The 17,574-nt window shown below is 45.0% G+C and overlaps 1 protein-coding gene across 1 annotated transcript in view; it reads left to right on the top strand.

Annotated features, from left to right (window-relative positions):
- Nucleotides 1-1,696: 1,696 nt before the first annotated feature.
- The window catches only part of LOC143774783 (putative N-acetylated-alpha-linked acidic dipeptidase), a 236,518-nt gene continuing 220,640 nt past the window's right edge, over nt 1,697-17,574 (top strand). Inside the window, exon 1 of the mRNA XM_077262561.1 lies at nt 1,697-1,775. The gene's annotated coding sequence lies outside the window, so the exon portion shown is untranslated. The remainder of the gene's footprint in view (nt 1,776-17,574) is intronic.

Below are 17,574 nucleotides of genomic sequence, written 5' to 3' on the forward strand. Positions count from 1 at the left end.
AATAGCGTTAAATAGGGGCAGAGCTGTGCTTTACATTAGTGTCTTTTTTGTGCCTTTATTGCCCACCTATGCTGCCGAAATACCTTTGTAAAGTCGCCGTTTTGGGCTGTCACTCACGCTGGTCTGGTCAAATGGGCATTCTGTAATGCTGTAGATAAGCCCCCGATGTATCCTGAAAGATGAGAAAAACAGGTTATATTATACTCACCCAGGGGCGTTCCCGCTGCGGTCCGATCCGATGGGCGTCACGGTCCGGTCCGGGGCCTCCCATCTTCTTACGATGATGTCCTCTTCTTGTCTTCACGCTGCAGCTCCGGCGCAGGCGTACTTTGTCTGCCCTGTTGAGGGCTGAGCAAAGTACTGCAGTGCGCAGGCGCCAGGCCTCTCTGACCTTTCCCGGTGCCTGCGCACTGCAGTACTTTGCTCTGCCCTCAACAGGGATGACAAAGTACGCCTGCGCCAGAGCCACAGCGTGAATACAAGAAGAGGACGTCATTGTAAGAAGATGGGAGGCCCCGGACTGGACCGCGACGCCCATCGGACCAGAACCAGACCGGCACCACTCCTGGGTGAGTATAATCTAACCTCTTTTTCTCATCTTGCATGTTACATTGGGGCTTATCTACAGCATTACAGAATGTTGTAGATAAGCCCCTGATGCTGGTGGGCTTAGCTCATCTTCGATTTTTGGGGTGACAGGTTCCCTTTAAAGAGAACCTGTCATTTGCTCAAAATATGAGATAAATACCTCGTGAAAATCCTAGAGCTCTCATGATTCTGCTGCTTTTTTACCATTTTGCGCTGCGTTGCTCCATTGCATATATATTCTCTTTAATTTGTAGCAGAAAATAAGAGAAATCTCTTCTTGTAGTTCAACTGGTTGTTTCTTCAGAGTCTTCTCTGGAGCATAGGCTTATTCACCTTCCTCCCTCCCAGATGTTGCCAATCACAGCTTAGCGGCATCTGAGAATGGTAGGCTGCTAAATCAGATTCTGAGCTGTGATTGGCAGAATCTGAGAGGGAGGGTTGAAAGTACATGCCCCCAGAGATGACTCTAAAGAAAAGCTCACTTGAACTACAAGTAGAGATTTCACATATTAAGCTCCTAAAAAAAAATAGGTGTAAATATCAATGCAGTGATGAAGCACAAAATGGAAAAAAGCAGCAGAATCAGGGGAGATCAAAGCTTCTTACAAGGTACTCCATATCTACAATATGTAGGGAAATCGGAGCTTTGTATTAGAAGAACTTTGCTCTGACCACTATGTAGATGTATTACAAAATTTGCCAGAATTTTAATCTGTTCACATGTATTTTGCTCTTTCATTTTTAATTAATTGTCCTATTCTTCTAAATTCCTCTTTACTCATCTTTGCTTCTCTACCATTTGGAAAATAGAGCAGGGCAGTTACCATGCATTATGGATATGGTTATCTGCTACAAATCATAGGTGGCAACATTTTCCATAACATTATTGCAAAATTTGGCAATAACACTATTTCCTTGTCTTCTACTAATTCACTACTCGGCTGTCCACACGTTACTTATTATCTCTGCCATCTAACACCACTTCGTGACCTTTGGATAATAGTAAATTGTTGATAGGAAGTCATTTGTGAAAATACAAAGATCCATAAATCAATTACCAGGAGACAAACTGAATAACTTGAAGTGAGCAAGAGAGGAGGTTGGTGACACAAGACAAAGACATCAGAAGACCGACGAGCAAGAACCCAGCAGACTGCAGGACAAGAGCCGCTGAACTGCGCCGCACGGTAGATTTTATTTCATCGTAGTATTTTCCATGATTATCATGAATAACTAAACATTGAAATCAAGGTCATCTATCTTTACAAACATAAAGCACTTTGATGAACCTCTTAAGGGAGTTTTCCGGTTCCAGAATTCTCCTCCAAACCATGTTTGTTTTAACAAAAACAAATTGAGCCTTACTTGCCCTCCCCAGGTCCAGCAATGAATTTCACCGCTGCTAACAAAAAGCATAACAGACAGCCGCAACACATGCAGGGATTGACTAACAGCCATGAGATATGCAGCTGCGGGGATTCGAACATAGTACCGTAATCGAGCACGGCAAAGACGCTCTGTTAGCACCCGAGCATGCTTGGACAATGCCTTCTACCAGCACGTTTGCTCATCACTAATTAGGACCCAACAGCTATTGGTTCCTTCAGGCACCAAGCAATTACATGATCACTAGGAAGCACTATAGCTCTATTGCAGTGTATAGTAGAAGCGATCAAACAATAGCACTTTATCTGAGCACATTCGCTCATCATCACTAATAGCAACCAATAGCTCTACTTCCATTCTTATTAATGAAGATGCCAAATGGAAAAAGTGAAATTGGTATTGAAAAATAAAAGATAGATCCCTGGGAGATAAAGGAAAGGAGAGAGTTGAAGCCACAATATTTGCTTTTCTTGTCCAGAAGACACTTAAACCTGAAGAAGGGAGGGGAAGTAAGGGATGCCCACCTTACTCAGGGTTCATCACTGCTGCAGGAAAAGCAAATGGCAAAGATAAGTAAGGACATGTGGCATAGGGCAGGCAAGGATGGGTGGCAGTGGATTGGCAAAGATGGGTGGCAAATGGCAATGAATTTTGCAAAGATGGGTGGCAGTGGATTGGCAAGACTGGGTGGCACAGGATAGGCAAGGGCAGGTGGAAAAGGAAGAGCAAGATAGTTGGCAGATTTACTAATAATGATAAGGTATAATTGTCGGGGTCGTAAACGACAATATACCCTCATTCACCAGTCATTCCAAATAAAACTATAAGCATGTGGTACCGGGTAAGAATGAGTCAGACAGGTAGCTGGTTCAATCTCAGTGCATGCTCATGTGACCATGTGTCAGCCACAGTCATACCAACTGAACTTTATTTTTCAAATACACAGTACTAAAAAGGAATGCAATAGGTGGGGTTTAAGCAGTATACGTCTAGTGCTCAGTCCTTCTGATTCGTCGGACATCTCCTGGTGGATTCCTCCTCTTCTTTCTATTCCTTAAGTTTCGATTTCTAAAAAAATGAATCTTAACCCTTCGGACACTAAACTGAAACGAAACTGGACACTGACAACCATCTTTAAATACAATTACATTTGCAAGCAAGCAGTTAGGAAAAACTTATTGTTTCACAGTATAAGATATATAAAAGTACAAAAAGTATATAAGAAAATATATTTTCACCTTGACAATCCCCCCTAAACACTAAGTTTTTCCCTTAAAGAAAGATCCTTTGAGACTGTCCATGTGATGGGAAAAGGGGAGGTGGATTTCTTCATCCAGACACCTCAGAAACTCTCCCCTAGCGAGAGGCCTCCAGGCAGCTGAACCCTTCACTAACCTCACATGGAGTTCTCCCACTGTCCCTAACCTAAATCTCTTAGCATCATCTGAGAATGGGGGGGTTTTGTCTACTCTCTTGAGAGGAATATACTTCGGGATCTCCCCTGGATCTGTACCATCGTACTCTGGTGGGTCTACTTCTTGATTGAGGAAGGTGCCAGTCGGAGTTGCCTTGGCAATAACCTTTTTGTACAAGGGAATAACACGACAGAGAATTATCGATCCAACTATACGGAGGGCAATCAGTACCAAACAAACTTATTGAAGGAATCCCTTGATCCCACCTAACCAACTGGAGAAGAAAGATGTGTCTACTCCAGCATACATGACACGTCGTCTTATTGTCCTAATTTGTTCAACTTCTTTTTGCAACCTTCAGGTCTTTCGGATCTACATTTCGCCATTCAGGTCTGGCTGTCTATATTTCGTCTCGTATGTCTTTGGTCATACCGTCAATGAATGTATTTACCAATACTCTAACATCAAGTGGGTTTATGGGACTGTACTCCATGTCTTCCCATTTCAGCTGTAACCGTCCAAAGTATAGCTCTACACTCTCTCCTTTGTCACATCTGTAGAAAATCTTAATTTGCGTCTTAGCACGTCACCTGTTTTTGTGCTCACTAACTACCTAGGCCTGCCTAGGTGCACTTAATACGTCCATCATATGGTCATTATTTGTCTGTAGAATGAGAAAGGTTGGTTCTCAGGGTCAGCCAATTGTTTTTGCATAGCTAGCTAGTCAGAGGGCCTCCAGGGATAATACTCCTGTATCTGTCTTACCCTTCCTGATGTGGTTGGTCCTCTGGTGGTGGGGAGTGACATGACATGCTGGTCTACAGCTCCTTCCCAAAAGGATTACTGTCAGCCTACTCCTAAAAGTTAATGTCCCCACTATCCGCCAACCACAATCCTGTGTCAGCTTCTTATGTCACTACATGTGATCTTGTCTGGACAGGATTCAGTGTAATTCTCTTAGGTCGGGTTGCAGCACGGGTCATACAAGTGTTAGGGCCCAAATCCTCAACTATACCCTGGAAGGCATCACAGCTATAATTGACAAATCTTTGTTCTCTGTAATATATATATTATTGATCCATTCAACATTTTTATTAATCTGCACCTGTGGGATTATAGAAGCAAAGCCAGCATAAATCTGGTTCTGGGCTTTAAACTGGTCAGGCACCCCCCTTGGCACTCCAATGGCATCAATATATACTAGTGGATCTTCTTCATAACTCATGTGGAGCTGATCGAGACTTCTCCTCTTTCTGGTAGGTTCATCAGGTATCTTTGGATCCCAAAAATAAAATCTTGAACTGCATAGCTAGTTTAACAGGCGTGCATTGGCCTATCCAGGCATTAGGCAACCTAGGACGGAGCTTACCATCCCCACATAACCAATAAATGTCATACATACATTGTGTATGTTTGATTAGCAAATCAGTATCTAAAGAACTGTTCTCCTTGCAAAAACCTGTCTCAAAAATCCCTACTGGTGTACCTGTGGTGTCGTGGGAATTATAGCAGGTGTAATTGTCAGCTAATACGGTTACTTCTCCTGGGACCTTTAGTCTAGGTTCCTTATGAAATAGTGGGACATAATCTGGGCAATCAGTGGACTTCAAACCTTTCAACAAATTCATGACACAGGCAGTGGTGTCATAAGGAAAAAGCAATGCATGTGTGTATAGGTGTGTATTCGCAGCAGCACAAGCAATACATCCTACAGAGATATTCTGGACTCTTACATTGTATCTCACCCATTCTAACCATAGGTTTTTCCTTGGGGCTGTTTGTGTTTCTATGGAGAAAACCTCTTGCCAACTGAGACCTGGAATGGGTATCACTTCATTAACTACATTTTGCAAACGCTCACCTGGGCCTGTTTTAGGTGTACTGGTAACAGGGGCTTTGGTTGGTCTGAAGCTAATATACTGGAGCTGTACATGGCCTAAATTCCCATGGTATCCACTACTAAATACATAATTATAATGTCTTCTCAGTACATACGTCTGCAGATCAGCAGATTGGGGGTTTTCAAGATTCAGGAGGAGGGGGTGACAGCTTCTACCCCATTTACAGCCCCTAAGTGGTTGCAGAAGGGCTGTTAGGTGCATTCTTTCACGAAGACTCCTACCTGTCCCATCCTTGGGAACATGGATTCACTAGGTTTATATCCCCAATCATCTCCCGTATTCCAGGCAGCATCTGTCTAATAATAACAGTTATTGTTGTCATCTCTGGTAACACATATATAAAACTGGATGATTCCCTCTACCACCCGTTCAGTCTCAGGGCATTTGACTACATCACAGAAATCAAATCGCCAGATATTCACCGGGGCTGTCAGGTTTACCCAGAGAATAGTGGGACCTTAGTATTTTCATTTACATTAGGGGCCGAAAAGGTAGGGGCGAGGATGGCCCCTAGTCCCAAGGTCAAAAACAACAGCAACATTTCCCTTCAGTCACTACTGTGACTAAACACTGGTTCGGTCTCTTTTACAATATGAGGCGTGGATCCAAGTGCTCTTTCCTTCAAGTTTTACTGCAGTGGGGGTGACCAGGATCACCGTGTGGGGTCCTTCAAATCTTGTCTGGAGACAATCTCTGCGCACAAACTTTCACATACACCAGGTCTCCTGGCACAAAGGGATGGTGTCCAGGAACCTTGTCTGGGTCTGGAAGAGAACTGAAGACAGTTAAATGCACTTTGGCAAGGTGTCCATGTAAGGCCTGCACATAGCTAGTCAAGTCTTGGTACTTGAGCTGCAACTGTTGTGGAAAGAAACATTCAAGACTGGGGCTCCTGCCAAACAGAATCTCATATGGTGACAGTCCTGTCTTCCTGTTTGGGGTATATCTTAACTAGAGGAAGGCATTCTGTCCATGGTTTACCAGTCTCTGCCATTGCCTTCTGGATTTTAGGCTTAAGAGTTCCATTTAGTCTCTCCACTTTTCCACTGTTCTGCGGATGGAGTATGCAATGCTTGACTTACCCCCAGTGCTGCCATTACCTCTGACATGATCTCTCCAGTAAAATAGGAACTCCGATCGCTTTCAATGACTTCAGGAACTCCATACCTGCATATGATCTCAGCCATCAGTTTCTTCGCCGTTGTCTTAGCCATAGCTTTGGCAACTGGGTAGGCTTCTGGCCAACCTGAAAGTAAATCAGTGCAGACCAACACATACTCATACGTCCCTACCCTAGGTAACTGAATTTAATCATTCTGCAGTCTCTGAAATGGGTAAAGGGGCCAGGGAGTGTGTTTGGATGGGTTTTCACTGTCCTACCCTGATTATGTGTGGCACATATCATGCAGCTCTGTACCTGCCTTTCTGCGCAGGTGGAAAACCCGGGGGCAATCCATTGTTTCTGTAGGGTGTCACACATGGCCGTCTTCGAGTGGTGCACATTCCCGTGCAGAACCTGTGCCATCATTGGGTACAGTACCTGTGGTAGGCAGACCTTTTCACCCCTCCCCCATAGTCCAGTGACGGTATCAGAGCAAGCCCCTATCTTTTGCCACCTATTTTTCTCCTCCTTACTTGCCTGTTCTTGTAACCGGGCTAAGATGTCTTTCAACACAAATGGAGATGGTGGGGTGTCTAGGTGATGTACTTGAGAGGCTACAGGAGTGCTTGCTGCTTTCTTGGCAGCCTGGTCTACCAGTGCGTTACCCTTTGTCTGTCCATCAGTGCCTTTGGTATGTGCCTTTACCTTTATGATGCCTGCTTGGGTGGGAAGCTGTAGTGCATTCATAAGTTGCTGGACTGCCTCAGCATGTTCAAAGGGGTGGCCATTTGCTGTCAGGAAAGCCCTAGCTCTCCAGATAGGCCCATAACCGTGTGCAATGCCAAAAGCATACCTGGAATCAGTGTAGATATTTACAGTCTTACCTTCTGCTAGTTTGCACGCTCTGCTTCTTGTGCAGACATATGAGCTGGCATTGACTCTGCCTTGATTACCTCATGTTCTGAGACCACAGCATATCTGGTACAGTAGCATCCTTGGTCATCTTGGTGACGGGATCCATCTACAAAAAGCTCAAAATCAGCATTAGAATAGGCACACTAGAGACCAGCCGTTTCCTGAAACATCAATTCTAGACAATCATATGGTTTGGAAACCTAATCTTGTTCCTCTGGATCCATTCTTAAAAGAAAAAAGAAAAAGAGAGTGTCCTTGCTCATGTCACCTACTCCTCCCCCCTTTGGATCCAGGGGAACTAGGAGAAAAGTAGCGGGGTTCAGGACAGTGCACCTTTTCAAAGTCACATTAGTAAGCATGAGAATAGCACACCAAAGTCGCAGCTGTCCAGCCATGGACATGTGGCTAGGTTGTACTTGGTCAGGGATACTATGTACATCGTGTGGGGTGTGGACCATCGGTGGGTAATCCAAAACAATCTCTGAAGATTTGTGTAGCAACAGCTGGACACACAACACAGCCCAAACACATAAGGGATTTCCTCTTGCCACCCTATCCAAGCGGCCGCTGTAATAAGCAACAGGTCTCTGTTTGTCTCCATGAAGCTGAATCAGCACACCTGTAGCATGTCCTGCATAGGTGAGCTCTGTCTGCAAGGCAGTCTGCAATACTGTACGGCAGTGCTCGGGTGTCTTGTAATCATATACGGGGCCTGCAGTGTGAAGCTGGACTTGCGTGTAGATGGGAGGAGGCAGAAACTGGAGTCTGTTACATAGAGATAAGGAACACTATGACCTCGCAGCTACAGCGGTGGGGGCCAGTGAGCGAGCAAAAATTACTACGGCTAGTGATTTAACCCTTGTCTTTCCTGCTGGGCTAAATTCTTTTGAAAACTCTTTACTATTTTCAATACATCATCCGGAGTGGAAATCTCAATATCGGGTCTACTACAAAAAGGTATGAATGGGCTTTTTATCACAATGGGAATCCCAGATCTTTAAATACTACCATAAGACGCCCATAGAACTTCTCGGCAGTCCAGGATATATTGGTGCCTTTTACCAATCTTTCAATTACTTACAAGTTTTCCTCCAAGACCAGGCACAGGTATATTTCACTTTCAATTCCATACAGTACTTATTGCTTTAAACACAAATCTCTCAGCGTGTACTAAACCAAGGACAGAGAAAACTTTGGAATGCAATACATGGCCCCTTCCCTCTAGCCCACAGCACCGAAGGGAGAAAAATTTCAAGCAGGTCGCGCAGGGATTCACATGCCCCCTCCCATCTCGTAACACGGAGATAAGAAGAATCACTGCATTCCTCAGCGCAAGAGGGAGAAACAAAGCCCTCGTCTTTGCCCCCCTTTCTCCGGCTTGTAGCATAGATAAGGAGGAAAGAAGAAAACCGACAAAGAAATCTCGCAGCGGTCCGCTCCGCCCCTCCCATCTACTACACAGCACTGATACAAAGCTCCGTATCTTCTACAAAGTCACAAATTGCAGCAGTTTTCAGACTTAATTTCTACAAAACTTTCCTATGATCCTCCGTGATCTGGGCGGAGCCCCAAGAACGGCCCGTACGCACACACACGGCAGGTTTCCACCCAGGTTGGATTCTGCACAACACAAACAGGACACACCTACGCTTCTGGAAAGCTCATCCCGTCGCCATTACAGGGCGCTGGCTGAGACTGCATTTTCATCATCAGTGGCACGGCGGCCATTTTACAATCTGTAAAATCACAGTTCAAAGGCATTTTATAACCAAACACGGGTTCTACATTGTCTGATCCTTCCTCTCCATCAACCTATTTTCATCCTTTGTTCTTTAAGCTTCGCGCAACTCGCAGATGAGCTTGCGCTTGTTCTAACAATCCTTTATCTTTCAACATGCCCCTTTTATTTTCTATGAGATTGGGCCACATAGCCGGCTACAATCTCCCTGACGAGGGCAATCCTACATGCTTATACAATCTCTCAACATTCTTGACTGCCTTCTTTCCCTCCCGTGACTCCACTATTGCCTTGACTTCCACAGAATCCTCATCTAACTTGTGGGGCACGGACTTCTTCTGCTTTAAGAGACGCAACATGACTCACAGAATACTGTGGTTTTCTGCAGTAAAACCACTGGCAGCGATATCAACACTTTGTTCTACAGTACGGAGCCTCACGTTCGACGTACTAGGAAAAGAGCCTCGCGCTCAATATTTCCTGTCCCTAACCTGAACAACAGTGATTACAGACTATCCTGCCACGATATTCCAACCGTTGGGAGGCAGCCTCCTAATGAGACCCCTCCACAAAAATATAGGTGGTCCCCTCACGGAACGTCTTAAGTTACCTGTCAGCACAGGTGGTCCCCTCACGGAACGCCTTAGTTACCTGTCAGCACAGGTGGTCCCCTCACGGAACGCCTTAGTTACCTGTCAGCACAGGTGGTCCCCTCACGGAACGCCTTAGTTACCTGTCAGCACAGGTGGTCCCCTCACGGAACGCCTTAGTTACCTGTCAGCACAATATCACAGAGACTGCGTCTCCTATCCCTTTCTCTAAGCTGCCCCACACTCTACAACTTTCTCAATCTATCACTCCACTTCACTACTGGACAATAGTCACGGGTAGGGTGGTTGAACGGAGTACAATGACCGGTGGAGGAGGTGTGGTGTACAGAGGACGCACAGGATGCGACGTCTCTCAGTTGCTGGTTCAGAGCGTGGCACAGGATCGCGTTCGATCTCACCACTCGACCGGTCACCTCCCGGACCCAAGGAGACCACAGACAAACCAATAACGGCTGAGACACTAGCAAGTGTGACATATACAGTGTACATGATCGCCACTTACCGTGTTCAGAGGGTGATCAGTCCTCGAGGTCAGCCACTACGGGTATCATCCACAGACATCCAGGCATGGGTCCAGAGGGTCTCGGATCGCTGGCCACGCCCCCCGTTGGGCTGCCAAATTGTCGGGGTCGTAAACGACAATATACCCTCATTCACCAGTCATTCCAAATTAAACTATAAGCATGTGATACCGGGTAAGAATGAGTCAGACAGGTAGCTGGTTCAATCTCAGTGCATGCTCATGTGACCATGTGTCAGCCACAGTCATACCAACTGAACTTTATTTTCCAAATACACAGTACTAAAAAGGAATGCAATAGGTGGGGTTTAAGCAGTATACGTCTAGTGCTCAGTCCTTCTGATTCGTCAGACATCTCCTGGTGGATTCCTCCTCTTCTTTCTATTCCTTAAGTTTCGATTTCTAAAAAAATGAATCTTAACCCTTCGGACACTAAACTGAAACGAAACTGGACACTGACAACCATCTTTAAATACAATTACATTTGCAAGCAAGCAGTTAGGAAAAACTTATTGTTTCACAGTATAAGATATATAAAAGTACAAAAAGTATATAAGAAAATATATTTTCACCTTGACATAAGGACAATGCAATGAATATCTGGATGTTAATGGTAGCCTGGTAGCTCAGTGTTTGTTGTGTTCAAGTGCTGGAATCCTGGGTTCAAATCTCATGAAAGACAACATCTGCAAGGAGTTTATTTGTTCTCCTTGTTTTTGCGTGAGTTTCCTCCTGGTTCTCTGGTATCCCCCCACACTCCAAAGACATACTAATAGGGAATTTAGATTGTGAGCCCCATTGGGGACAGTGATGATAATGTTTGTAAAGCGCTGGGGAATATTATACCGCTGTATAACTAATGCATAATGAATAAATAAATAATGGGCCCTATTAATGATGTGGTTTTGGAGGTTTGCCATAAAAGAAAACTAGTCTAAGGGCATATGCAATCATCTTTTTCCAGCTAAAAAAGCGCAGCAAAAAATTGAAATGCAAAAACAACATTGCTGTGCACATATTTAGACTTCTGTTACATCTTCTAATTGCTTCATGGTTCAGAAGCCATGAACTGCTTAAAAGAAGCAACCTGGTCATTCTTTGGGTAGCTTATTTTGGCAGTGTCCTGCTCTTTATACCTGATAGTGTTGTGAAATTGGATTTTGGGCTCCCCCGGTGGCCACTGGTGGAATTGAACTGGTGTGCATCATCCTCTCTGTTCACCTGTTTCCATCAGGATGTGGGAGTCGCTATTTAGCCTTGCTCCTCTGTCACTTCCATGCCGGTCAACATTGTAATCAGAAGCCTTTCTGTGCATGTTCCTGCTGCTAGACAACTCCCAGCTAAGTTGGACTTAGTCCTTGTTTGTTTTTGCATTTTGTTCCAGTTCACAGCTGTAATTTCGTTTCTGTGTCTGGAAAGCTCTTGTGATCTTAAATTGCCACTCTTATGTTATGAGTTAATACTAGAGTCTTAAAGTAATTTCAGGATGGTATTTTGATAGGGTTTTCAGCTGACCATGAAAGTGCCCTTTCTGTCTTCCTGCTATCTAGTAAGCGGACCTCAATTTTGCTAAACCTATTTTCATACTACGTTTGTCATTTCATCTAAAATCACCGCCAATATTTGTGGGGGCCTCTGTCTGCCTTTCGGGGAAATTTCTCTAGAGGTGAGCCAGGACTATATTTTCCTCTGCCAGGATTAGTTAGTCCTCCGGCCGGCGCTGGGCGTCTAGGGATAAAACGCAGGCTACGCTACCCGGCTACTGTTAGTTGTGCGGCAGGTTTAGTTCATGGTCAGTTTAGTTTCCATCCTTCCAAGAGCTAGTTCGTATGTTTGCTGGGCTATGTTCTCTTGCCATTGAGAACCATAACAGTTTGACCGGCCTAAAAGGGTTAAATTAATTGACAGAGAAAGGAGAGAAAAGAGAAGTCTGCTGAAGATTTTTTTTTTTTTTCCTCAGTTCTGAGTGTGCTTGTAATTGAATCTCTTGCAAGTCTGCCTATATTGCAGCCTTTCTCTCTCTCTCTCCTTCTAATCCTGGAATGGCTCTGTGTTCACCTGTTTAAAATGGATATTCAGAGTTTAGCTGCAGGTTTGAATAATCTCACCACGAAAGTTCAAAACTTACAAGATTTTGTTGTTCATGTTCCTATATCTGAACCTAGAATTCCTTTGCCTGAATTTTTCTCGGGGAATAGATCTTGCTTTCAAAATTTCAAAAATAATTGCAAGTTGTTTTTGTCCCTGAAATCTCGCTCTGCTGGAGATCCTGCTCAGCAGGTCAGGATTGTGATTTCTTTGCTCCGGGGCGACCCTCAGGATTGGGCTTTTGCATTGGCTCCAGGGGATCCTGCGTTGCTCAATGTGGATGCGTTTTTTCTGGCCTTGGGGTTGCTTTATGAGGAACCTCAGTTAGAACTTCAGGCGGAAAAGGCCTTGATGTCCCTATCTCAGGGGCAAGACGAAGCTGAAATATACTGCCAGAAATTCCGTAAATGGGCTGTGCTTACTCAGTGGAATGAGTGCGCCCTGGCGGCGAATTTCAGAGAGGGTCTCTCTGATGCCATATAAGGATGTTATGGTGGGGTTCCCTGTGCCTGCGGGTCTGAATGAGTCCATGACAATGGCTATCCAGATTGATAGGCGTCTGCGGGAGCGCAAACCTGTGCACCATTTGGCGGTGTCTACTGAGAAGACGCCAGAGAATATGCAATGTGATAGAATTCTGTCCAGAAGTGAACGGCAGAATTTTAGACGAAAAAATGGGTTGTGCTTCTATTGCGGTGATTCAACTCATGTTATATCAGCATGCTCTAAGCGTACTAAGAAGCTTGATAAGTCTGTTTCAATTGGCACTTTACAGTCTAAGTTTATTCTATCTGTGACCCTGATTTGTTCTTTATCATCTATTACCGCGGATGCCTATGTCGACTCTGGCGCCGCTTTGAGTCTTATGGATTGGTCCTTTGCCAAACGCTGTGGGTATGATTTGGAGCCTCTTGAAACTCCTATACCCCTGAAGGGGATTGACTCCACCCCATTGGCTAGCAATAAACCACAATACTGGACACAAGTAACTATGCGGATTAATCCGGATCACCAGAAGATTATTCGCTTTCTTGTGCTGTATAACCTACATGATGTGTTGGTGCTTGGATTGCCATGGCTGCAATCTCATAACCCAGTCCTTGACTGGAAAGCTATGTCTGTGTTAAGCTGGGGATGTAAGGGGACGCATGGGGACGTACCTGTGGTTTCCATTTCATCATCTATTCCCTCTGAGATTCCTGAATTCTTGACTGAATATCGTGACGTTTTTGAAGAACCTAAGCTTGGTTCATTACCTCCGCACCGGGAGTGCGATTGTGCCATAGATTTGATTCCGGGTAGTAAATACCCTAAGGGTCGTTTATTTAATCTGTCTGTGCCTGAACATGCTGCTATGCGAGAATATATAAAGGAGTCCTTGGAAAAGGGACATATTCGTCCTTCGTCATCTCCCTTAGGAGCCGTTTTTTTCTTTGTGGCTAAGAAAGATGGCTCTTTGAGGCCGTGCATTGATTATCGGCTTTTGAATAAAATCACGGTTAAATATCAATATCCGTTGCCACTGCTGACTGATTTGTTTGCTCGCATAAAGGGGGCCAAGTGGTTCTCTAAGATAGATCTTCGTGGGGCGTATAATTTGGTGCGAATTAAGCAGGGGGATGAGTGGAAAACCGCATTTAATACGCCCGAGGGCCACTTTGAGTATTTGGTGATGCCTTTTGGTCTTTCAAATGCCCCTTCAGTCTTTCAGTCCTTTATGCATGACATTTTCCGTGATTATTTGGATAAATTTATGATTGTGTATCTGGATGATATTTTGATTTTTTCGGACTCTCATGTCCAGCAGGTCAGGAGGGTTTTTCAGGTTTTGCGGTCTAATTCCTTGTGTGTGAAGGGTTCTAAGTGCGTTTTTGGGGTTCAAAAGATTTCCTTTTTGGGATATATTTTTTCCCCCTCTTCCATCGAGATGGATCCTGTCAAGGTTCAGGCTATTTGTGATTGGACGCAACCCTCTTCTCTTAAGAGTCTTCAGAAATTTTTGGGCTTTGCTAACTTTTATCGTCGATTTATTGCTGGTTTTTCTGATGTTGTTAAACCATTGACTGATTTGACTAAGAAGGGTGCTGATGTTGCTGATTGGTCCCCTGCTGCTGTGGAGGCCTTTCGGGAGCTTAAGCGCCGCTTTTCTTCCGCCCCTGTGTTGCGTCAGCCTGATGTTGCTCTTCCTTTTCAGGTTGAGGTCGACGCTTCTGAAATCGGAGCTGGGGCGGTTTTGTCGCAGAGAAGTTCCGATTGCTCCGTGATGAGACCTTGTGCTTTTTTCTCGCGTAAATTTTCGCCCGCCGAGCGGAATTATGATGTTGGGAATCGGGAGCTTTTGGCCATGAAGTGGGCTTTTGAGGAGTGGCGTCATTGGCTTGAGGGGGCTAGACATCAGGTGGTGGTATTGACTGACCACAAAAATCTAATTTATCTTGAGTCCGCCAGACGCCTGAATCCTAGACAGGCGCGCTGGTCGTTGTTTTTCTCTCGGTTTAATTTTGTGGTGTCCTACCTGCCGGGTTCTAAGAATGTTAAGGCGGATGCCCTTTCTAGGAGTTTTGAGCCTGACTCCCCTGGTAATTCTGAACCTACAGGTATCCTTAAGGATGGAGTGATATTGTCTGCCGTTTCTCCAGACCTGCGGCGGGCCTTGCAGGAGTTTCAGGCGGATAGACCTGATCGTTGCCCACCTGGTAGACTGTTTGTTCCTGATGATTGGACCAGTAAAGTCATTTCTGAGGTTCATTCTTCTGCGTTGGCAGGTCATCCTGGAATCTTTGGTACCAGGGATTTGGTGGCAAGGTCCTTCTGGTGGCCTTCCCTGTCTCGAGATGTGCGAGGCTTCGTGCAGTCTTGTGACGTTTGTGCTCGGGCCAAGCCTTGTTGTTCTCGGGCTAGTGGATTGTTGTTGCCCTTGCCTATCCCGAAGAGGCCCTGGACGCACATCTCGATGGATTTTATTTCGGATCTTCCTGTTTCTCAGAAGATGTCTGTCATCTGGGTGGTGTGTGATCGTTTCTCTAAGATGGTCCATTTGGTTCCCCTGCCTAAGTTGCCTTCTTCTTCCGAGTTGGTTCCTCTGTTTTTTCAAAATGTGGTCCGTTTGCATGGTATTCCGGAGAATATCGTTTCTGACAGAGGTACCCAATTCGTGTCTAGATTTTGGCGAGCATTCTGTGCTAGGATGGGCATAGATTTGTCTTTCTCGTCTGCTTTCCATCCTCAGACTAATGGCCAGACCGAGCGGACGAATCAGACCTTGGAGACATATTTGAGGTGTTTTGTGTCTGCAGATCAGGATGATTGGGTTGCTTTTTTGCCTTTAGCGGAGTTTGCCCTCAATAATCGGGCCAGTTCTGCCACCTTGGTGTCTCCCTTTTTCTGTAATTCGGGGTTTCATCCTCGATTTTCTTCTGGTCAGGTGGAATCTTCGGATTGTCCTGGAGTGGATGCTGTGGTGGAGAGGTTGCATCAGATTTGGGGGCAGGTAGTGGACAATTTGAAGTTGTCCCAGGAGAAGACTCAGCTTTTTGCCAACCGCCGGCGTCGGGATGGTCCTCGGCTTTGTGTTGGGGACTTGGTGTGGTTGTCTGTTGTGAATTTACTTTTTGCTCCCTCTAGTGGTTACTAGTTTTTTGACTCTGGTTTTTCTGTCATTCCTTTTATCCGCACCTGGGTCGTTAGTTAAGGGTGTTGCTATTTAAGCTCCCTGGACCTTCAGTTCAATGCCTGGCAACGTAGTTATCAGAGCTAGTCTGCTGTGCTCTTGTCTACTGATCCTGGTTCCAGTTATATCAGCTAAGTCCGCTTTTTGCTTTTTGCTATTTTGTTTTGGTTTTGTATTTTTGTCCAGCTTGTTCCAAATATATATCCTGACCTTTGCTGGAAGCTCTAGGGGGCTGGTGTTCTCCCCCCGGACCGTTAGACGGTTCGGGGGTTCTTGAATTTCCAGTGTGGATTTTGATAGGGTTTTTGTTGACCATATAAGTTACCTTTCTTTATTCTGCTATCAGTAAGCGGGCCTCTCTGTGCTAAACCTGGTTCATTTCTGTGTTTGTCATTTCCTCTTACCTCACCGTTATTATTTGTGGGGGGCTTCTATCCAGCTTTGGGGTCCCCTTCTCTGGAGGCAAGAAAGGTCTTTGTTTTCCTCTACTAGGGGTAGCTAGATTCTCCGGCTGGAGCGTGTCATCTAGAATCAACGTAGGAATGATCCCCGGCTACTTCTAGTGTTGGCGTTAGGAGTAGATATATGGTCAACCCAGCTACCACTGCCCTATGAGCTGGATTTTTGTATTCTGCAGACTTCCACGTTCCTCTGAGACCCTCGCCATTGGGGTCATAACAGTTTGCCAGGCCAGTATTAAATGTTTAATGCATTGCAGAAGAGGGATTATAAGAAAGAAGATTCTGAGTTTTTTTTTTTTTTTTCTTCTTCCCCTTTACCTCAGAGTGGCTATGCTTGCTGCAGACATGAATGTCCAGACCTTGATTACAAGTGTGGACCAGCTGGCTACTCGTGTGCAGGGCATACAAGACTATGTTATCAGTAATCCTAGGTCAGAACCTAAAATACCGATTCCTGAACTGTTTTCCGGAGACAGGTTTAAGTTTAGGAATTTTGTGAATAATTGTAAATTGTTTTTGTCCCTGAGACCCTGTTCATCTGGAGACTCTGCTCAGCAAGTAAAAATTGTTATTTCGTTCTTACGGGGCGACCCTCAGGATTGGGCTTTTTCGCTGGCGCCAGGAGATCCGGCATTGGCTGATATTAATGCGTTTTTTCTGGCGCTCGGTTTACTTTATGAGGAACCCAATCTTGAGATTCAGGCAGAAAAGGCCTTGCTGGCTATGTCTCAGGGGCAGGACGAGGCTGAAGTGTACTGCCAAAAATTTCGGAAATGGTCCGTGCTGACACATTGGAACGAGTGTGCACTGGCCGCTAATTTTAGAAATGGCCTTTCTGAAGCCATTAAGAATGTTATGGTGGGTTTTCCCATTCCCACAGGTCTGAATGATACTATGGCACTGGCTATTCAAATTGACCGGCGGTTGCGGGAGCGCAAAACCGCAAATTCCCTCATGGTGTTGTCTGAACAGACACCTAATTCGGTGCAATGTGATAGAAAAATCGCAAATTCCCTCATGGTGTTGTCTGAACAGACACCTGATTTAATGCAATGTGATAGAATCCTGACTAGAAATGAGCGGAAAATTCATAGACGCCGGAATGGCTTGTGCTACTACTGTGGTGATTCTACACATATTATCTCAGCATGCTCTAAACGTATAGCTAAGGTTGTTAGT

The sequence above is a fragment of the Ranitomeya variabilis genome, chromosome 1, assembly GCF_051348905.1.
Source record: "Ranitomeya variabilis isolate aRanVar5 chromosome 1, aRanVar5.hap1, whole genome shotgun sequence".
In the NCBI taxonomy this organism is placed as follows: Eukaryota; Metazoa; Chordata; class Amphibia; order Anura; family Dendrobatidae; genus Ranitomeya; species Ranitomeya variabilis.